This window comes from Malaclemys terrapin, chromosome 1 (genome assembly GCF_027887155.1).
Source record: "Malaclemys terrapin pileata isolate rMalTer1 chromosome 1, rMalTer1.hap1, whole genome shotgun sequence".
Taxonomy (NCBI): Eukaryota; Metazoa; Chordata; order Testudines; family Emydidae; genus Malaclemys; species Malaclemys terrapin.
In genome coordinates, this window is record NC_071505.1 from 75,127,226 (window position 1) to 75,151,302 (window position 24,077).

Here is a 24,077-nt window from a genome sequence, read left to right on the forward strand (position 1 = left end):
CCCCTGTTGTCCAAAGTACTAGTCAGGCGTCCTACCCATTGTGGAGAAAAGCTTGAAAAACATAACCAGTAAAGGCTCAAAAACCAGAAGACTAAAAAGAACCCAAGATGTACTGAGTCTAAAAATCTTGTGATTTTTTTCAGACAATTTCATGATTTTTGAAGACTCTGAGTTGACAATACTGCTGTGCTTAAATTGGATTGGAAGTTGCAAAAAGCAGATCCCAGAACATTAACAGGGCATCTGAAAGCAGCCGGGAAAGAGTCTAAAATGGAAAGCATTTAAGGATCTGAAAGCTGGAGCTAAGGTGACCAGACAGCAAGTGTGAAAAATCGGGACTGGGGTGGGGGTAATAGGAGCCTATATAAGAAAAAGACCCAAAAATTGAGACTGTCCCTATAAAATCGGGACATCTGGTCACCCTAGCTGGAGCAGAGTTAATGTAAATTACCTGACAAAAATAGCCTGTATGGCATTTTCCCTGACTAGAATCTCAATTGTAAACAGCCTGAGCTTCTGTTTATGTTTGGTTGCTTGGGTGTTTTCTACTGAGATACTGTGTACTCCACAGACATTTAAAAAACAGTGGTTTGCTCCACTCTCTAGATTGAGCAAATGGATATCTTTAATTGAATCCCTATAGTATGTGATTCCTACCTTACCCCCTTGGTTTTTCCAGAGCTAAAGAAACTCTATTAACAACCCAGTGACATCTGGCTCTTACAGTATATTAAATGTGTTGTTTCCAATCAATAATGCTTTTGCTGATGAGATTCTGACTTTTTGTTTGTAAACAAAACTTTCCTGGACTCAGGGAATAACAGCAATGTATAACTTTGAAAGATGCCTGAAGGTTTTTAGTTATGTTATTATAATAGCAGGATTGTGATATAGTCAACTTGAACCACAGACTATTCCTGGCTGATTTACTGTTTTGCTAATAACAAAGCACGTCACACAGCTTTTCTAAAGTATATGCTATAGAACTTGGATCTAGCTAATTGTGAATGCTGCTCCTTTCAGAATTAAACAATAGAACGGTCTGTATTTCAGAGAGAGAGTGATGATGATCGTTAGACTTTTTTCTTCCACTTCCCCCTTACAAAGGAGACTTAACAACAGAGCACCTTGGGGAAAAAAGATTTATGAATCTGAACAAATTCCTAGCACTACACCCACTCTCCAATGAAGAGAATGATAATGGTCTCAGGGAACCGTAACAATGAGAGCAGATGCAGCAAGAGTTGTGTTCCACCCAAATCAGTAAGGACCACCATTGATGGAATATTGAACTCTATATGTGCAGCAAATGGAATGATACTCTGAAGATGCAGTTAACCTGTTTCTCTGTGTGACTGAATTCTTTTCCAGTTATTAAGTTATTGTGAAAATTAAAGGGGGAAAGGAAGAAAAAAGATTCTTGTGACTGGCTTTATTAAAATGTCCTGTTCTGTATTTGATTAGGTCTCTTATTTTGTACTTTGTGCTGCAAGCAACACTTCTTAAGAGTAGGACCTTACCGTAATTGATGCAGAAAATATTCAGGGCCTTCCTTATCTAAAATGGAGTCTTCAAGATGTCCTTCATTTAACATTCTCTCAAAACCTTCTCATTACTGTTGGAAAGGGTACATATAGTAATTGCAATGAGAACTGGTTCATTAAAGTAATGATCTCTTACAGTCAGTGGTGTACATTGCCAGTGGTTACGCTTTTTACAGCTCTGTAACAATAAACCATCTCCTGTATATAATTATTTTCCATGAGGTAGGTTTTGAAGGCTACAAGTTTCATCACTTTCAGATCAATTAAACTCTTCAGACTTTTCTTTTTGTTGTAGTCTCTCTTATCCACATGTCATATGACTTCATTATCTTGTGGCTGTTGAATAATACTGGATGCTGAATGAAATTTACAGAACCACAGATGGCGATTGGACTCTGCTAACAACGTCTGAATACTTTCAAACCTGAGAGAATATTCCCAGATTGATGGTTGACGGGGCTATTTGGCTAACCAATGTACCTGCTACTCATTGAAAAGTCAACTCATTAATAGACGTATGTAGCACTTACCTAGTACTTGCCATCTTCACAATTAAGTAACAGTCCTCTCAGCTAGGTCAAGTTTACTATCCCTGTTTTATAGCAGGGGAAAAGGAGGTAAAGCAGTTAGAGCTAGATCAGTGGTTCTCAACTTATTTATCATTGTGGGCCGCATATGTGGTCCACAATGTGTTACTTGGGTTGCAGAGGCCGGGTGGCAGGGCAGCGGCAGCCCAGACCCCGCCCCTGGATTCCAAATCTTGGCCATGTGGGGTGGCCGGCTGCCCGCCCGCCCTGGACCCTGACTCCTGCCAGACGGGGCTGGGCAGCCACCACGGAGCTTGTGGGGCTGGACGGCAGACCCAGACTCCAGAGCTTGCGAGGTTGGGTGGCAGTCCCGGATCCTGCATCCCCGACCCCGTGGGGCTGGCCAGGAGCCCCCGACCCCACTGTGTGGGGCCAGGCGGTAGCACTGGACCCTGGAGTTTGTGGGGCTGGGCGGCAGCCCTGGACTCCCAACCACAGGGCCAGCCGGGAGTTCAGGGCTGCCGCTGCCCTGCCACGCGGCCATCGTGGGGCAGGCCAGCAGCCCTGGATCCCAGCCCTCCCCCATCGTGGGGCAGGCCAGCAGCCCTGGATCCCAGGCCTCTAACCCCATGGGGCTGGCTGGCAGCCTCGACCCCAGACCTCCGCCGCATGGGCCGGGCTGGCTTGGCCTGGACTGACAGCCCTGACACCTCCACATTGGGCAGCGGGGCATCCCGGATCCTACTGGGCCAGGCAGCCAGGAACCCTGACTCCACCACGCGGGCTGCCCTTTATCACACAGCTGAGCTGGGCCCCATGCGGAGTTGAAAACCCCTGAGCTAGATTTTCCCTTGTTGGCACAGACCTGTGAGGGCAGAGTGGAGCTGCATGGTATTCTGTCTCAGAGAGCCAGAATGACTTCCAGAGCTCCCCAGTGCATAGGCTGTAGCAGACTCTCCTCCTATATTGCCAGACAACCCCACTGGCCTGCACACAGGGAGAAGAGAACCATGATTCCACCTGCTCTCCACTCTTCCTTGGCCTCTCTGAGGTGCCATACTCAGGCACAGAGACTGCAGTTCTGCCCAGCCTAGGAAGGCCATGCATAGAAGAGAGGATATATTTTCCACCCCTCTTCCTATCCTCAAAGCTCCTGTGTAGGGAAGTGGCAAAATCTGGCTCATAGTGAACACGTCGCAGCCTCAGTGCTTGTTATACCACCTTTAATCCCCTTATTAATTCATCTCCTTCATGGATTTAGAGGTATCAATATCACTAGCCCTGAAGCTTCTATTTCAAAATATACAGTGTGTAAAAGATGTGCAAGAGAAGCTTGGAATGACTGTATTCTGGATACAGACCTGCTAACATGTCCCTCGTAATCACATTGTCTCCTGCTCACGTGATGAACATATTGATGACTCAGAGTTTAGCAGTAGCCTTGCCTTGTTGTCTCATCATCATGATTACTATTTTATTTATTATTTGTATTACAGTAATGCCTAGGAGCCTTTATCCTGCATCTGATGGTACTAGATGATGTAGAAACACAGAACAAAATGATGGTCCCTGCCCCAAAGGGTTTCTTGGGAACAACCTCAGGGCTTTCTCCCAATCTTTACATGCCTTTAATAATACATACTGTATAAATCAGTAGCATCTCCAAAATCTTCCTTTTTATCAATTCCTTTTAAATGTGCTAAATAGAATGAAACATATAAACATTAGAGGGGCACTGTCAACTTAACACTCACTCTGCTCTCTGGAAGTATTTTTACAAGTGGCACCTAAGATGATTATCAGTGAAAGAAATTAAGAAACATTTACCAGTTTAATTTATTTTCTGTTCTGTGCATTTGAGAATACTTTGTGTATAGTCAGTTTCACTCTATTTTGCGTACATAGAGCCTGATCCCACACAGACTTAAGAAAATGTACAGAAGTCAATGGGACTCCTCAAGCATATGAAATTACACATTTAAGGGTTTGCAGGATTAGTTTTCCCATTTGTCTGGATCATTCACAAAAGAACAACTGAGAAAAATGGAATATATTTTGGGTAGGGGACTTGAAGGCAGGTATTTGGATCTGAAATTATTTGAGATCATTTTTTTGAACTATCTAGATTTCAAGTTGACACTGTCTGTTTGATGAAAGAACAGTTGTATTTAAGAATCAAGTATGCAGGGTCGGCTCCAGGCACCAGCCCACCAAGCATGTGCTTGGGGCGGCGCCTGGAGGGGGCGGCGTGGCGTGGCGCTCCGCGACTGGGCTCGTCGCCCTCCCCGTGGTGCTCCAGCCACCGGGGAGAGCGGAGCCACAGCGGGCTCACCGCCCTCCCCCCGGCCCTCCGGCCGGTCGGGGAGAGCAGAGAGCCTTGGCGGGCTCGCCGCCCTCCCCCCAGCACGCTGGCCGCCAGGGAGAGCGGAGAGCCCCAGCCGGGCTCTCCGCCCTGCTCCCGGCACTCTGGCTGCTGGGGAGAGCGGAGAGCCCCGGCCGGGCTCTCCACCCTGCTCCCGGCACTCTGGCCGCTGGGGGCTCTCCGCCCTCCCCCCGGCACTCTGGCCGCCGGGGGCTTGCCGCTGGGGAGAGCGGAGAGCCCCGGCCGGGCTCTCCACCCTGTTCCCGGCGTTCTGGCCGCCAGGGAGAGCGGAAAGCCCCGGCCGGGCTTGCCGCCCTCCCCCCGGCGCTCCGGCCGGTTGGGGATTGCGGGTCCGGGCCAGGCTCCCCTGCTGTGCTGGGGGGGGTGGGGGAGGGCGGCGGGTGGCTTTTTTTTGCCTAGGGCGGTAAAAAAGCCAGAGCCGGCCCTGCAAGTATGCATAACAAAGAACAGGTTTGTAGACCTGAACAACGAATACCACAAATTCAATGTTCTTTAAAAGTCTCTGGACCAAAACATCCATCCCTTTTTGTGACCTCAACATGCTCACTGTTCCCTCCGCACAGACCATGACAGTTACATTCAGCCAAATTGGGTAAGCATATTAGCTGTGTATTTTGAATACAATAAATCAGTAGCGAAATGGTTAACGAGGTTGGCATGTTTAATTAGGCTTCACATTTAACACTCTATAGGGATGAATGGGAGAATTTCACACTTCTCTCAGTGCTTCTGTTCCAGTGTGTTTGGCTGTAGACTCAAAAAGACATAAGTGCTTCATTTTACATTGTCAAGGTTATCACTGCATCCCAATGGAGGGAAACTTCATTTTTAAAACAGACAGCTTATATTCTGGAGCACTCTCCAGAAATTCACAGGAAGAAACTAATTCATTGGAATTAATGGATTTTTCACGCTCAAAAACTCTATTGTTCCTGCACATGGGTATTTTGATTCTGGCCCATGTCTAATTAACAGCTGTTGTGGATTTATTTCTCTCTCTTTTTTCAGTTGGATGAATATGGATTCTGATTTACTTTCTCCTTCCCCGTTGACAGTTATACACTACTTGGCAGACACCATAAGAATTTGGGCAGCAGATATCCATCTGATCCTTTTTTTCCCTTTTGATAGATCATTAACATATGTAAATATTCAGGAGAAGTAGACAGTTTTAATCATCCTATTAGTGCTCAAAGGAAAAGTGCAATACAGAAAATAGTTCAGTAGTACTTCATTTTATGAGAAAGATAAATAAATATCTAATAATATAAACAAAAATGGGTTGCTGTAATAACCGATTAACAATGATTTCATGCAAAGGTGCCTGTCACAGGGTGGGCTGGCCCTTTAAGTGGAGGAAGTTGGGTTTAGCCCCACCTGTGCTTAGTTATCTGCCTCAAAGGTGATGGATTTGGGAATGGTGGTTGGGTTAGGTGACCAGGCATCAAGGAATGATAACACTCTTTTTCCAATGAGAGAGCATGCTCTGTAAGAAACGGAGGAGGAGAAAGATGCCCAAGGGATCTAGTAGGGTACCAGGGTCACGGGAAACTGCTGAATGGGCTCTCCATACCAACCAGAGGGAAAGGCCTGGCTGAAGCTATCTCGTAAGCAAACAAACAAACAAACAAAACAGGGGAGTTAGAAGGACCTGAAGAAGGATATTTCTAGAAGGAAGTAACCTGGACAGGATAGTATGATGGGTATTGAAGTGAGTTGATACTCTTATATAGAGTCCAAGCTGGAAGTTTTAGAGAGGGTGGGAGGAGATCCCCTTCAACAGTCTTCTCTGAACCTGCCACAGTCTCAGGTGCAATTCAGACCAGTGAGAGTTTTGTCACCACTTGTATTATAACCCTGAGTGCCCCCAAATACCTCTGTTGCTTGTGACTCCCTACCTGGGACATACATACAGCCAGCATGCGCTCTGTGATTTGTATGCTGTACTGCTCTGATTCAGCCACTTTGAATCCAACAGCCTACCAGCAGCTATTATGGACACACTCTGATCTTAACATAGTTGGTTAATGTTAGCAGGTGACCCCAACACATAACTAGTCATGCACTTTCCCAAACCCATGTGCTCTGCAATGTCCATCCCTCCTCCTGCAACATTCAGAGGAATAATAAGATCTGTTTGCTCTTTAAAGAGACAAAACCCACCAGCTTGCTACCCGAACTGGAATTAACATTCATTTTAATTCAAACACAGCCCTGGTGGTTTAGCTTAATAGTAAAACAAGTTTATTAACAATAGAATATAGGATTTTAAGAGATAAAATTAGAAATGGCTACAAGCAAATAAAAGTAAAAACATGCATCTAAAATTCTAAAATGTCATCTAGCAAGGGGCAGGCTTTGTTCAAGATGGCTTTTCTCACCCACAATCTTCCTGCAAGACGGTGACGGAACCCCCTTGTCAGGATCTCCTCCAGAAGCCCAAAAGTGCTGGTTCCTTTGTCTTAGGTGAAAGAGAGAGCTTGGGATTTTCTGCCCCTTCCTTTTATAGTCCAGTGAACCTTTGAAATGAATTCTTCTGAAGGTTACTCCTTAAAGCAGGGGTTGGCAACCTTTCAGAAGTGGTGTGCCGAGTCTTCACTTATTCACTTTAACTTAAGGTTTCACGTGCCAGTAATACATTTTAACATTTTTTAGAGGGTCTCTCTCTATAAGTCTATATTATATAACTAAACTATTGTTGTATGTAAAGTAAACAAGGTTTTCAAAATGTTTAAGAAGCTTAATTTAAAATTAAATTAAAATGCTGATCTTACACCGCAGGCCCACTCAGCCCGCTGCCGGCCTGGGGTTCCGTTGACCTAGTTGGGCAGCGGGCTGAGCGGGGCCTGCGGGACCCCGGCTGGCAAGGGGCCGGCAGCCGGAACCCCAGACTGGGGGTGCAGGTTGGAATGTGGGGGGTGGGTGCAGAAGCTCCTGTTTGGTGCTCAGGGTGGGGGTGGGGATGTGGGGGTGTGTGCAAGAGTCAGAGCATGGGGCTTGGGGGGGCTGGGTGTGTGTGGGGGGTGCAGGAGTCAGAGCAGAGGGCTGGGTGTGTGGAGGAGGTGCAGGGGTCAGGGAAGAGAACTGTGTGTGGGGGGGGTTCAGGAGTCAGGGCAGAAGGCTGGATGTGTGTGTGGGGAGGTTCAGGGGTCAGGGCAGAGGGCTGGGGTGCTCAGCTCATGGGGGTATTCACGGCAGGGGGCTGGAGGGGATATGCCCCATTCCCACCCCTTTCCCCAGGGCCCCATCCCCACCTCTTCTCTGCTTCCTCCCCGAAGCAGCGAGCATGCTGCAGCTCCGTTCCGCTCCCCCTCCCCCTTGCAAGGGCGATCAGCTAATCAGCGGCAGGGAGAGGGAGGGGAAGGGGCAGGATAGCACCACGCTGGGGGAAGAAGCGGAGGAGGGGGGAGCTTGGCTGCCGGCATGACCAAGCTTCTGCCTTCTGCCCCCACAGGAGAAATTGGTGGGTGGTGGGGGGGAGGAATGGGACCATCAAAAATCGGTTCACGTGCCGTCTTTGGCACACATGCCGCAGGTTGCCGACCCCGTTTTAAAGTATAGTTTATGCAAACTGTGAGGAAGGTGACATGGAGTGTAGTGGTGAAGGACGCACCATGCTGTTCCCCCATCCCCACTGGTGTTTGTTAAAATGCAAATTGCTCTGTTTCCTGCAATCTCCTCCCCTGCTGTTTTGATGGTCCTGTTTACTGCTTATATGTAAATTTAGGTAAACACACATTCCTTTGTTTCAGATAGACCTGCTTAACAGCTTTATCTAGGCAAGTCCATCCTGGTCTTGAATATGTGCTAGTGACATTCTGCAGAAACAATTAATAACTTTACATATAATGTTGCTCTATACATTTTACCATGATGTTATTGACCAGCAAGTAATTAATTTTCAAATGATACCTCACAAGGCATATTTTGTACAAAGATTATTACAATAGTGTGTAGGGTGTGAATACAGGGTCACAGGGACTGGAAGAAGAAAGATAGCCCAGTGTGGGTGAAAACACTGCAGGGGCCTGTGAGACTCCACCCACACCTGGCTGGGGTAAATGCTTTAAGGTGTCAGCAATAACTCCTATCTAATACATCTCAAAGCATCATAGCAGACAGACACTTCACCTGACAATTTTAAATGTGGAATCAAAAAAGGCTAAAACTTATCTTCCCTCCTAAATAGCATTTATTTCAAAGCATGAGTGGAAATGATGAGATGATATTGGCTGTAATGCCACCAATACATTAATGTCACCCTGCTCTTTGTTCTTTCTTTATCAGGAGCACACAATGCCATGTGCCCAATTTTCCAAATCTCTGCACAAACAAGCGTTTTCAAAGCTCAGGATGATGAAGATGCTTTTATTTTTTCACTTTGAGCTGGATTATTTGGGCAGTACCTGATGATACATTTTATGGGGCCTTTTCTCTTTGTGTCTCTTTTAAGCCTCAATCCTGCAGAAAGAGATTTATGCACGTGCTTAACTTTACACAGTGAGTAGTTCTATTGACTTCACATTGTTTAGTAAGTAATTGTTTTATTTTAATTGTTTTCTTCCAGTTTTGTTTGTTCCTTAGCTTTCTGATATATATATATATATATATATATATATATATATATATATATATATATATATATATATATTATCGTCAGCTGTTTGCTCTTATTTTCAGTTGGGTAGCTAGACTGTTTTCATAAACATGATGTTGGTCAATTGAGGCTTTGTGTACAGTTACTCAGAGTTACTTACAGAGCGAACAGCCATGTTGTAACTAGGTGTTCTGACTGGCAAAGACACCAACTGTAGCCTATTGACTTTATAAATAAGATGGATTCTGGGAGCTGTCTGACTAGCTGATAACAGAGTTATTAACTCTGTTCAAATGCAATTATACATGAAGAGATTACAACTCAGTAGCCAAACCAGTAACATAGCAATGGCCAAATTCTGCCTTTGGTTACATCTGTGCCACCCCATTGGAATCAATTTAAACTAAAAATAAATACTATATTTTATACAATTTCCTCACTGAATGACTGTCCTCACCTAAAAATAATAATAAAAAATCTTGAATATGTAACTGAACAAAATACCATATAATTTTCCAGTAGTAGCTTACTTAGCCCCAATTTAGTAAAGCTTACCCTGAGGTAAATGCTAAGGATGTAAAATGTTAACCGGTTAACCAGTAAGCATTAGTCTTAGCGGTTAACTTGCCTTAACCGTTAACCCCTGGGCTGGCTGGTTGGCTGGCCCCAGCAGCCCCACGCTGGCGCCAGCGGCCCTGTGCTGGCCGGCCAGTCCACCGACCCCAGCGGCTTCAGGCGGCTGGAGCAGTCCCAGCCACGTCGCCTGGCTGGAGCAGTGCCACCTGGCCAGACCAGCTGGAGCCTGACGCCCGGCTGGAGCAGGCCCAGGCGAAGCAGCCAGAGCCACACCGCCCAGTTGGAGTAGCGCTGCCTGGCTGGAGTGGACCAAGCCATGCCACCTGGCCTCAGCAGGCCAGCTGGAGTCGCGTCGCCCAGCCAGAGTGGACCAAGCCACGCCGCCCGAGCAGCCCCAGCCACACCGGCCCCAGCCATTGAATCGGTTAACCGTTTAAACAAAATATTTTTAATTGTTTAAACAGTTAACTTTTTAACATGTTATAACATTCATTTCAGTGGACTTGGGCAGAACATTTGGCCCTAAATTAGTCATACATTTGATCAGATATCATGTATGATTCCAGCTAACAACATGTTGCTGTTAAAAAAAATATTAGGTCCATCACTCCTGAAACACATCCACTAACTCCAATGGAACTTTACATGGAATAAGGCACCCTGACTCTCACTGAATAGTGAAGAGGGACATAAGGAGAATTTACTACACAGTGCATGTCTAAGAACTATTTCATAATTTTCTTTCTAATCCTGAATTTAGAAGTGCTATATATATATATATATATATATATATAGTATAAAACCCTGGTTAACATTATTGTGCAATGTAATCAGATGAATTAATAGTTACCTGCAACCCGTCATCTATTGTCAGAAATCACATCCTCAAACTACTATTAAGTTGGTGCACTGCTGGGACACAGCAGTTTTTGCAGTGATTGTAGATAATAGAATACAGTGAAGAATAGCTTATTTTTCAAAGGACATCTGCTTTAATTTTAATTTAATTCTAATTTTTTTTAAATCTACAAAAATAATTGTATTATTATTAGACTGTGTTTACTCATCTCCAGACTAATGAAAAATGTGGGGGCTGGGGGTGCAGGGGAAGAACCTTCTAGATTTTGGACCTAATCTATTTGACTGTTTCTTTTAAAGCTTGGAAAGATTAAGTTGTGGCTTTGCCATAAACTCTGTATATGAGTCAGGTGGTTGTTGCACTGGCCCAGAAGCAAATTGTGATTCAGTTGCAACCTATCTCCCTGCCTCACCTGTTTCAGGTGGGACATACCCTACAACAGCTTTATACCTAGTGTAGCTATGTGGCCAGGTACACTAGTGCAGCTTTGCTTCCCAGAGTGATGGGGAGGATTAGAGTCAACACTCAACCCATTTCCTCCACACTTGCACAGAAGAGAGGAGTAATGGGCCTTTGGAGCTTGTTTACCCACCTCAGGCTGCTACTTGCAGTGCACATAGATTTGTGTTATGGGTCAGAGGGGTGTTGAGTAAAATTATGTAGAGCTATTGAAAAGAGGAACTTTTGTTCGGTGGGAAATTCGGATCTTTCACCATTCATATTTGTCTCTAGTCAGGAGGAAAAATTGAAATATTGAAATTTCTCATAGAACAATACACTGCAAAATAATTTGAATTGGAAACATGAAACAAACATATAACTTCAAGTCAATTGAAAATTAAAGTGTGTGTCTCTATTGTGGCACATTCCTTCATGGGAGTTGTAGTTCAGGTCTGATGCTTCCATCTTCCCCAGTGGGCCGGGTTCCTGGGTGGACTACATCTGATACATCTTTGGCCATTTGACTTTCATAATGCACCCTGTTGCTCAGTCAGGGGGTGGGACTTCATTGCAGAATGGGCAATAGGCAATAGGCCAGGGGTCGGCAACCTCTGGTACGCGGCTCGCCAGGGTAAGTACCTTGGTGGGCTGGGCCAGTTTGTTTACCTGCCACGTTGGCAGGTTCGACCGATTGCATCTCCCACTGGCCGCGGTTTGCCGTCCCAGGCCAATGGGGGCTGCTGGAAGCGGCGCGGGCCGAGGGATGTGCTGGCCATGGCTTCGTGCCACCCCATTGGCCTGGAGCGGTGAACTGCAGCCAGTGGGAGACGCGATTGGCCAAACCTGCCACTGCGGCAGGTAAACAAACTGGCCCGGCCCACCAGGGTGCTTACCCCGGTGAGCTGTGTGACAGAGGTTGCCGATCCCTGCAATAGGCAATGCACTCTGGTCAGGGATTTTGGCCCTTAGGAGAGAATGGGATCATCAGACCTTCATACTGCAGCTCCTGTAAGTCAAAGCACGACAGTAAGGAACTACAGTTTAATGTTGAACTGTCTCAAAACAAAATGCTTTGGGTTAGTTCAACAAACCAAAATATTTTGATTCAGTTCAAGCCCAAACAGATATTTCAGTTCAGTTTTCCCAACTGAAATTTGGGGAGGGGAAGAAAAACTGAAACTTTTATGTGGAAAATTTTGATTTTTTTTATGTAAACAGCAATGTCCAAAAATCATTCAGATGACCAGCTTTAATATTAGTTCTATTATACTCACCCTTTTCTGCACCTCAGCTTACTTCTCTGTTGAAACACATACCAGAGTTCTTTCTTCAGGACTCTTTAGAAAAAAATATTAAAGAGTTAAATTTCAGAACTATAGTATGCAAAGTATGGTGTTCGTCAGCCAACCTCAGGGAGAGTACCATACAAGTTCTTCATGAACAAACATGTAATTTATCCATCAACATTTGAAAATGGTATGTGGAATACTTTTAACTAACTTATTAAACAAAACAAGTCAGTAAATCCCTTGGTGTTCCTCATACAGACTTCCCCATTCTATTGCTCTCACATATACTTCAGTGCAAGGTTTCAATAGACAGATATACTTTGGAACACACACATAATTTCTAAAGTCTCTATAGTGCAGCCTCAGAATGTTGTGGGTATCACCTGGATTCACCCGTACCTGAGGAGGAGGGCAGCCTCTCAGTTCATTTCCAAACACTTCAGAATCTCTTCAGCAAAATAATAGTCCAAAGAGCCTCACAGCCAGGAGCAAATGCTAGACCCAGAGCTAACAGTTGGCTGTCTGCTCTGTTTATAGAAAGACAGGGAATCTGTAGCTTGTGGTATAGGTATTGGAAAGCAAACATGTTTCTTGACTTCAGGCCTGAGTCTACAGGGCTATGTCCAATATCCATATATATATATATATATATATATATCTCGCCCTGCCCTGATTGACTCAACTCTCAGATGGTGAATGTGTGGAACCTGCAAGACGTCTTGCCCTGAATAGAAACTTTTTGTACAGCTACTGAGTATGCCTGGTAGCCACTACTCTCCTCACTCCCTTGCCCTTAGATATCTCTGGGCCTTTCTAACTAAATTATCCTGCCCCGCTCCCTGCATGTGTGAAGAGACACAGAGGTTTCAATGAAAATCCATATCTCCTTCCCACTGTTTTGCTCCCTTTCTCTGGAATTAATCAAATACTGCAGTGTAAACATATGGGTTACACTTGAATCCCCTTTCTGCCTTGCATGGGAGGATTAGACAGGCCATAATCTGGCCATAATGGAGAGAACAGATAACTAGCTCTACCATTAAAAATTTATCCCATATTGGGATTCATTATATTAGCACTATATAGAATTCTGAAAACCAAGGTGGTGATATCATATTTTTTTGGCAGCTTGCAAATGGAGGACAGCCAGTCTAATCTTATAGTTTGCTAAAAATATTCATAAAAAAATACACCACATATGGTGCAGCAAACCACAAGGGAAATTATACTTCTTTTCTGTAAAGCATTCCCAATAGAAAAATGGTAAAGCCTTCTGTTTATCATTAAAGTTTATGAGGTAACTTCAATGATATCATGAAAGTATTATCATATGAACTGCAAAAGTCTTCATTTATTTTCTGCCAATACACTAAACATTATTCTTTCAGGTATATCATAGAGATGGAGTCAATTCTCTGTAATGAAATTTGGGTCAATAAGAATGGACCGGTTGGGTGACACAAGGCTCATATTTCTTTGACAAGAAAGATAGAGATGCAGTAGGTTGCCAATGTTTTCAGCAGAACTTTTATGTGGGAGAGGGTACGCATTTGATGTGCTCAATTCAGCATCTATATTTCCCTTCATATATATTTTTATTGTGAACTAGCAGATGGTCAGAATTTAGGATCACTCTAGTGTTCCAAGGTATATATAAAAACAGCTAGGTTTTGATGGAGATGTCATTAATATAAATATCCATAGCTTTCTTTTACCAACAAATGAACAAATTGAAATAAAAACAAAAACAACCAACCAAACAAAAATCCTCTTTCAGGGCGTCTTTCTGAATGTATAATGTGTACGTATTTGTTTTGTTTTACGAAAAAAGTGAAGAGCAGGAAAAGGAGAAGTTATTCACCCCTTGCTGTAATTGTAGATCTTTGAGATGTGTCTCCCCTCTGGGTGGTACACTTCCACTTCAGATGTGAATGTTCCCCATGTACCTTTGATCAGAGATTTTAAGTAGGAGTGCCTGTTCAGCCCATGCATGTGCCTTACACATCCGCAAGTCCCGCACTGAGGCTATATAGACCTCCCCTGAGTTTTTTGTGTACCTCAAAGCTCCATAGTGGAAACTCAGAAGCACAGGGGAAGGAGGGCAGGTAGTGGAGCACAGGATGGGTAATCTCTTCTTCTTCAAGTAGTGTCCCTATGGGTGATCCACTTTGGTGACTACTGAGCAGTACCCTCTAGAGGAGTGGGGAGTTTCAGAATCAAGTACAAAACTGAAGATAGTATTGTAGAGACAAACATAGCATCCAAAGCTGACTAATGGATCCATGCATTCGAAATGTTTCGAAAAAGTGTGTATGGAGGTCCAAGTTGAAACTCTACATATCTCATCAATGGGGCATTCTTAAGAAAGGCCACTGAAGTAGAAAGGGATCTTTTAGACTGGGCTAGTACCCTAGGAGATGAATATCATTAGATTGATAAAAAGAGATGATGCATCCAGATATCCACATAGAGAGTCTTTGCTTGGACATTGAGGATCCTTAGATCTGTCAGCAATAGACACAAACAGTGTGTAAGATTTCCTAAATTGTTTAGTACTGTCCAGGTAAAAGGCTAATGCCCTCTTGACATCAAGAGTACACCATACTACATCTTCCTTAGTCAAGTATGGTTTAGAGAATAAAACTGGAAGATGAATGGTTTGGTTAGCATAGAGCTTGGATGACACCTTTGGTAAGAATTTAGGGTGCAGTCATAGCAAAACCTTTCCCTTGAAAAATATTATGAAAGGGATGTGTGCCATCAAAACCCTGTCTCTCCAACTCTTGAAGAATATGTAAAAGCTACCAGGGGGGGTGTTTTCATTGATAAGTTCAGTAGAGAACAGGTTGCCATTTGATCAAAGAGATGTCTCATAAGGTATAAGTTAAGGTTCCAAATCAAAGTATGATGTTTGACTTGAGTGAAGTGTTCTCCAAGCCATTGAGAAATCTCACCATCATCAGGTATGTGTAAACTGAAAAACCCTCCACCAGGGATTGAATGATCATAATAGTTGCCAAATATACTCTACTAGAGTTCAAAGACAACCCTCTTTCTTCAATTCTAGGATGTAATCTAAAATATCTGACAATTGGGAAGAAGCAGGTGAAAGGTGTTTTAGTACCAGTGATTGAATCTCATCCATTTTGTAGGTAAATATTATGGGTAGACTCCTTCCTACTGGATAACAATACCATTTTCACTTCCTTGGAACAGGTTGTTTCTAACCCTGTGCACTATCAATAAGCCATACTTTCAGGTGAAGAACTCTGAGGTTGGAGTCAAGGATTCAGCTGGCATCCTGACAGAGAAGATGAGTGTGATTGGTCAACAATCTGGCAACTGGGTGCGATAAGTAAATCATGTTCACCTCGGCCATGTCACAACCATCAGTATAACTCTGGCCTTTGCTTTTCTTATATTGATCAACACCGTTGATATTAGAGGTTTTGGTTGAAATGCATATAACAGACCCACTGTCCAATGAAGGAAAAGGGCATCTCTCAGGGAGTGGAGACCCAGTCCCCCTCTCAAACAGAATTGGGAGCACTTGTTCTTGGCAGTGGTGAAGAGGTCTGAAATATGTGGTGGAGAATAAGGGGGTTTATCTCCCATTCATAATCCTTAGAGAAACATCTGCTGAGGGCATCTGCAGTGACGTTTTGAATACCCAGATGGTATGATGCCAAGACATGGATGTGGTTGTATATACACCAGTTCCAAAGTCTCACTGCTTCAGCATAGAAGTAGGATAACTTCACTCCACCTTGATGTTTGATATAAAATATGAATTGCATGGATGTCCTGTGGAATCCAGAAGAGCCCCATTCATAGATTCTAGGACTGGAAAGGACCTTGAGAGGTCATCAAGTCCAGTCCCCTGCCCTCATGGTAGGACCAAATACTGTCTAGACAATCCCTGATAGACATTTATCTAACCTATTCTTAAATATTTCCAGAGATTGAGATTCCACAACCTCTCTAGGCAATTTATTCCAGTGTTTAACCACCCTGACAGTTAGGAACTTTTTCCTAATGTCCAACCCCCCTTGCTGCAGTTTAAGCCCATTGCTTCTTGTTCTATCCTTAGAGGCTAAGATGAACAAATTTTCTCCCTCCTCCTTATGACACCCTTTTAGATACCTGAAAACTGCTATCATGTCTCCTCTCAGTCTTCGCTTTTCCAAACTAAACAAACCCAATTATTTCAGCCTTCCTTCATAGGTCATGTTCTCTAGATCTTTAATTATTCTTGTCACTCTGCTCCGGACCGTCTCCAATTTCTCCACATCTTTCTTGAAATGCGATGCCCAGAACTGGACACAATACTCCAGTTGAGGCCTAACCAGCGCAGAGTAGAGCGGAAGAATGACTTCTCGTGTCTTGCTCACAACACACCTGTTAATGCATCCCAGAATTATGTTTGCTTTTTTTGCAACAGCATCACACTGTTGACTCACATTTAGCTTGTGGTCCACTATAACCCCTAGATCCCTTTCTTCTTACTCTTTCCTAGACAGTCTCTTCCCATTCTGTATGTGAGAAACTGATTGTTCCTTCCTAAGTGGAGCACTTTGCATTTGTCTTTATTAAACTTCATCCTGTTTACCTCAGACCATTTCTACAATTTGTCCAGATCATTTTGAATTATGACCCTATCTTCCAAAGCAGTTGCAATCCCTCCCAGTTTGGTACCATCTGCAAACTTAATAAGCGTACTTTTTATGCCAATATCTAAGTCGTTGATGAAGATATTGAACAGATCCAGTCCCAAAACAGACCCCTGCGGAACCCCATTTGTTATACTTTTCCAGCAGGATTGGAAACCATTAATAACTACTCTCTGAGAACAGTTATCCAGCCAGTTATGCACCCACCTTATAGTAGCCCCATCTAAGTTGTACTTGCCTAGTTAATTGATAAGAATATCATGCGAGACCGTAACAAATGCCTTACTAAAGTCCAGGTATATCACATCCACCGCTTCTCCCTTATCCACAAGACTCATTATCCTATCAAAGAAAGCTATCAGATTGGTTTGACATGATTTGTTCTTTACAAATCCATGCTTGCTATTCCCTATCACCTTACCACCTTTCAAGTGTTTGCAGATGATTTCCGTAATTACTTGCTCCATTATCTTCCCTGGCACAGAAGTTAAACTAACTGGTCTGTAGTTTCCTGGGTTGTTTTTATTTCCCTTTTTATAGATGGGCACTATATTTGCCCTTTTCCAGTCTTCTGGAATCTCTCCTGTCTCCCATGATTTTCCAAAGATAATAGCTAGAGGCTCAGATACCTCCTCTATTAGCTCCTTGAGTATTCTAGGATACATTTCATCAGGCCCTGGTGACTTGCAGGCATCTAACTTTTCTAAGTGAATTTTAACTTGTTCTTTTTTCATTTTATCTTCTAAACCTACCCCCTTCCCATTAGCATTCACTATGCTGGGCATTCCTTTAGACTTCTCGGTGAAGACTGAAACAAAGAAGTCATTAAGCATCTCTGCCATTCCAAGTTTCCTGTTACTGTTTCTCCCTCCTCACTGAGCAGTGGGCCTACCCTGTCCTTGGTCTTCCTCTTGTTTCTAATGTATTAATTAAAAGTCTTCTTGTTTCCCTTTATTCCTGTAGCTAGTTTGAGCTCATTTTGAGGCTCTGCCTTTCTAATCTTGCCCCTGTATTCCTGTGTTGTTTGCCTATATTCATCCTTTGTAATTTGTCCTAGTTTCCATTTTTTATATGACTCCTTTTTATTTTTTAGATCATGCAAGATCTTGTGGTTAATCCAAGGTAGTCTTTTGCCATATTTTCTATCTTTCCTAACCAGCGGAATAGCTTGCTTTTGGGCCCTTAATAGTGTCCCTTTGAAAAATTGCCGACTCTCCTCAGTTGTTTTTCCCCTCAGTCTTTATTGCCATGGGACCTTACCTATCAGCTCTCTGAGCTTACCAAAATCTGCCTTCCTGAAATCCATTGTCTCTATTTTGCTGTACTCCCTTCTACCCTTCCTTAGAATTGTGAACCTTTGATGATTTCATGATCACTTTCACCCAAGCTGCCTTCCACTTTCAAATTCTCAACGAGTTCCTCCCTATTTGTTAAAATCAAATCTAGAACAGCTTCCCCCCTAGTAGCTTTTTTAATCTTCTGAAATAAAAAGTTGTTTGCAATGCAGTCCAAGAACTTATTGGATAGTCTGTGCCCCGCTGTGTTATTTTCCAAACATATATCTGGATAGTTGAAGTCCCCCATCACCACCAAATCTTGGGTTTTGGATAATTTCATTAGTTGTTTAAAAAATGCCTAATCCACCTCTTCCACCTGGTTAGGTGGCCTGTAGTAGACTCCTAGCATGACATCACCCTTGTTTTTTACCCCTTTTAGCCTAACCCAGAGACTCTCAACACTTCTGGCTCCTAAGTCCATCTCAGTCCAAGTGTGTATATTTTTAATATATAAGGCAACACCTCCTCCCTTTTCCCCCGTCTATCCTTCCTGAGCAAGCTGTACCCATCCATACCAACATTCCAATCATGTGTATTATCCCACCAAGTTTCAGTGATGCCAACAATATCATAGTTGTATTTATTTATTAGCACTTCCAGTTCTTCCTGCTTATTACCCATACTTCTCGCATTTGTATATAGGCATCTGAAGCCTGGTCTACACTACGAGTTTAGGTCGAATTTAGCAGAATTAAATCGAATTAAGCCTGGACACGTTCACACGGCTAAGTCCCTTTTTTCGACTTAAAGGGCCCTTTAAACTGGTTTCTTTACTCCACCTCCGACGAAGGGATTAGCGATAAAATCAGGCTTAGCGGGTCGGAATTGGAGTAGTGTGAATGGAATTCGACGTTATTGGCCTCCGGGATGCTTCATTGTGACCACTCTGGACAGCACTCTCAACTCAGATGCACTGACCAAGTAGACAGGAAAAGCCCTGCGAATGTTTGAATTTCATTTCCTGTTTGCCCAGCGTGGAAAGCACGGGTGAACACACAGAGCTCATCAGCACAGGTAACTGTGATGGAGTCCCAGGATAGCAAAAGAGCTCCAGCATGGACCGAACGGGAGGTACAGGATCTGTTCGCCATATGGGGAGATGAATCAGTGCTAGCTGAACTCCGTAGCAGTAAACAAAATGGCAAAATATTAGAAAAGGTCTCCAAGGCCATGAAGGACAGAGGACATAACAGGGATGCACCGCAGTGCCGCGTGAATATTAAGGAGCTAAGGCAAGCATACCACAAAGCCAGAGAGGCAAACGGAAGGTCCGAGGCAGAGCCGCAAACATGCCACTTCTACGCGGAGCTGCATGTGATGCTAGGGGGTGCAGCCACCACTACCCCAACCGTGTGCTTTGACTCCATCAATGGAGAATCACGCAACAGGGAAACGGGTTCGGGGTACGAGGAAGATGAGGATGAAGACAATGAAGATATCTAATAGCAAGGAAGCGGAGAAACCGGTTTCCCCAACAGCCAGGATATGTTTGTCACCCTGGACCTGGAACCAGTAACCCCCGAACTCACCCAAGACCCTGAGGGCACACAGGGGACCTCTGGTGAGTGTACCTTTGTAAATATTACACATGGTTTAAAAGCAAGCGTGTTTAATGATTAATGATTAATTTGCCCTGGCAATCACGGCCAGTACAGCTACTGGAAAAGTCTGTTAACGTGTATGGGGATGGAGCGGAAATCCTCCAGGGACATCTCCAGAAAGCTCTTCTTCATGTACTCCCAAAGCCTTTGCAAAAGGTTTCTGGGAAGGGCTGCCTTATCCCGTCCGCCATGGTAGGACACTTTACCACTTCAGGCCAGTAGCACGTAGTCTGGAATCATTGCATAACAAAGCATGGCAGCGTATGGTCCCAGTGTTTGCTGGCATGCAGACAACATACATTCCTTATTGCTCTTTGTTATCCCCAGGAGAGTGATATCATTCACAGTCACCTGGTTGAAATGGGGCGATTTTATTTAGTGGACATTCAGAGGTGCCCGTTCCTGCTCTGCGGAACAGAAATGTTCCCCGCTGTTAGCCACGCGGTGGGGGAGGAGGGGTGAAGTGATCATCCTCGAGAATTGGGTGTGAGGGAGGAGGGGAGTTAGTTGGGTTTGTGCTGCATGTTAACCTGGAAACTGCAGCCCATCCTTTTACATTGCAAACCCATTTTAAATGGCCAACCCAATGGGTGCTTGGTATGGGAAATGAGGGCGCTACTGTTTGAAACCATTCCCACATGTTAAGAAGATTAAAAAAGCCAAAAGACTGTGGCTTACCATGGCTGCCTGCAAGCCAAAATCTGTTGCCTGGCACTGCTTGAGTGATCTCTCACACCAAACCGGCAAGCCCTCAATATAAGAGGAAAAATGTGACCTTGTAACGAAAGTACATGTGCTGTGTAATGTGAACAGCAAAATTTAACATGAAAGAGGGTACCCATTGTTCTCTAAAATGTGTCTTTTCTTAACCACCTCTCCCTTCTCCTCCACCAGCTGCAAATGTTTCTCCTTCGCAGAGGCTAGCGAAGATTAGAAGGAGAAAACGGCGGACTCAGGATGATATGTTCTCGGAGCTCCAGATGTCCTCCCACGTTGAAAGAGCACAGCAGAATGCGTGGAGGCAGTCAATGACTGACTACAGAAAAGCACAATATGAACGAGAGGAGAGGTGGTGGGCTGAATCGCGGGCTGAAAATGATAGGTGGCGTCAGCTTGTAGACAGAAGGCAAGAGTCGATGCTCCGGCTGCTGGAGCATCAAACTGATATGCTCCAGCATATGGCTGAGCTGCAGGAAAGGCAGCAGGAGCAGAGACCTCCGCTACAGCCCCTGTGTAACCAACAGCTCTCCTCCCCAAGTCCCATTGCCTCCTCACCCAGACGACCAAGAACACGGTGGGGGGGGCCTCCGGCCACCCAGTCACTCCACCCCAGATGATTGCCCGAGCATGGGAAGGCTGGCCTTCAATAAGTGCTAAAGTTTTAAAGTTTTAAACTGCAGTGTGTCCTTTTCCTTCCCTCCTCCCCCACCCCTCCCGGGCTACCTTGGCAATTATCCCCCTAGTTGTGTGATGAATTAATAAAGATTGGATGAATGTGAAATAACAATGACTTTATTGCCTCTGTAAGCGGTGCTCGAAAGGGGGAGGGGAAGGTGGGGTGGTTGGTTTACAGGGAAGTTGAGTGAACCGGGGGAGGAGGGGAAGGTTCATCAAGGAGAAACAAACAGAAGTTTCACACTGTAGCCTGGCCAGTAACAAAACTCGTTTTCAAAGCTTCTCTGATGCGCACCGCGCCCTGCTGCACTCTTCTAACCCCCCTGGTGTCTGGCTGCGCATAATCAGCGGCCAGACGATTTGCCTCAACCTCCCATCCCGCCATAAATGTCTCCCCCTTACTCTCACAGATATTGTGAAGCACACAGCAAGCAGCAATAGCAATGGGGATATTCTTTTCGCTGAGGTCTGAGCGAGTCAGTAAGCTGCACCTGCGCGCTTTTAAACGTCCAAATGCACATTCCACCATCATTCAGCACTTGCTCAGCCTATAGTTGAACAGGTCCTGACTACTGTCCAGGCTGCCTGTGTATGGCTTCATGAGCCCTGGCATTAAGGGGTAGGCTGGATCCCCAAGGATCATGATAGGCATTTCAACATCCCCAATGGTTATTTTCTGGTCCGGGAAGAAAGTCCCTTCCTCCAGCTTTCGAAACAGACCAGAGTGCCTGAATACGGGAGCATCATGTACCTTTCCCGGCCATCCCACGTTAATGTTGGTGAAACGTCCCTTGTGATCCACCAGGGCTTGCAGCAGCATTGAAAAGTACCCCTTGCGGTCCCACCCAGTCTGTGCTTGTTTCCCGGGCCCAGAATCGGCATTCAATGGCATGAACCTGCGTCCCGACCGACATGCGGTTGGGACACTGGACAAACAAGGAAATGCCCCGGAGCCTGGAGCCCGGAAGTGCTCGCGCCCCCCCCCCCCCGACTTCGCCCCCTCCTCCCCCGATTGGCTCCCTCCCCGAATCCCCGCCTCTTCCCCGGGCTCACCATTCCCCCTCCCTCCACAAGCGCTGGAGGGAGGCCCGGGAGATGCAGGGGAAGCGCGGGGCCGGGGTGAGTGAGAGCCTGGCCTGGCCCCGAGCAGGCAGGACTCAGTTGGGTGGTAGGGAGAGGAGGGGGGGTGGCCCGTGGGGCCAGGCGGCGGCTGTTCTCCCCCCCTGGGCAGCGGGACTCGGGAGCAGCCGCTGCTGCAGCTCCCACTGCCGCGGGGGCAAGAAGCGGCCATGGCACTCCGCGGCTGCAGCTCTGGCGCCCCCGAACCCCCCAAGCCGGGGCCTGCTGCAGGGACCCAGCAGCGCGTACGCTGGGCCCAGCCCCTGGGCAGTCGCGTCTGGGCTGCTGCCCAGCTGGTGCTATCCCGCTGCGGCCCCGGGGCGGAGGCATCGGCAGCCCAGCCCCGTTTGTTCCCCTGCGGGACGGGGGGGCTGCGGTCTGCTACCCCCACTCCGGGGCCACCGCGGGATAGCACCAGCTGGGCAGCAGCCCAGACGCGACTGGCCAGGGGCTGGGCCCAGCGTACGCGCTGCTGGGTCCCCGCAGCAGGCCCCGGCTCGGGGGGTTCGGGGGCGCCAGAGCTGCAGCCGCGGAGCGCCATGGCCGCTTCCTCCCCCGCGGCAGTGGGAGCTGCAGCAGCGGCTGCTCCCGAGTCCCGCTGGCCGGGGGTGAGAACAGCTGCCGCCTGGCCCCACGGGCCACCCCCCTCCTCTCCCTACCACCCAACTGAGTCCTGCCTGCAAGGGACCAGGCCGGACTGTTACTCATCCCAGCCCCGCGCTTCCCCTGAGTCTCCCGGGCCTCCCTCCAGCGCTTGCGGAGGAAGGTTTTTTTTTTTTTTTTGGCCCCGCCCCCCACCCTGCCTCCCCCCCCCGCGTCAGCCCCCCCTCCCCCCGCATCCCGATATTTGTCTTGGGTGATCTGGTCACCCTAACTGAGGGTGGTTCGTCCATTGAGCTCTAAAGAGCCTTGGGGCAGAATGCAAGCTGTGTAGGTGAATGCATGGGCCAAACGGGCAATGCTTCCTAAAATTTGCGATCACAGGTGTGTGGGGTACCTGTGCACCTGAAGTTGAAGTGGATCACCCATAGAGACACTACTTGAAGAACAACATGGCTTTTTGTAGCATGAAACAGACAAAGATAGTGGGGGTGGAATTTTAAGTACTGTAATTTAGGAGAAAAAAATCCCAATCAAATGGACATCTATTTTTAAATTACTTATGTGCTTTTGAAAATTCCAACCCAGACATCTTTGCAACACCTTTTTGTCTGAAATGATATATGAGTTATTACAATTTACATTGAAATGTCCCTCAAAAGCATCATTCCCCTAGGTAGCAGATTCTCAGAATTGTTAGTAAGAACTCCTGTTGGATTAATAATCAGAGTAAATATTCCACAGCAACAAAATCGTAACATGCTATATAAAGTGTCTATCCAGAAGAAATATCTAAACAATCTTTTTGGACACACTAGCTTAGGAAAGTTAAATGTTTGAGCAGTGTAGTATGTCTGTCTCACTAATGGAAATATTGCCCTCCTGCACAGGAACAAAAGGAAAATGTATCTGTTTCTGGAAACTGAGCTTTAAGGAAGGACAGAGAGAATTACCAGATCTTTATTATAGAGTGAATGAACCTATAATGGGGTGTGTTCTTCCACACTGGCAATGAAAGGGTTAACTGAAGTCACAGTGCACCTGACTGCACCTGGAGAGTGGGTCAAGCCCGATTTATAATGAATCCTAGCTGTGTGGAGTTAGGCTGACTGGTGGGGCGACGAATCACCGGTGCAGTG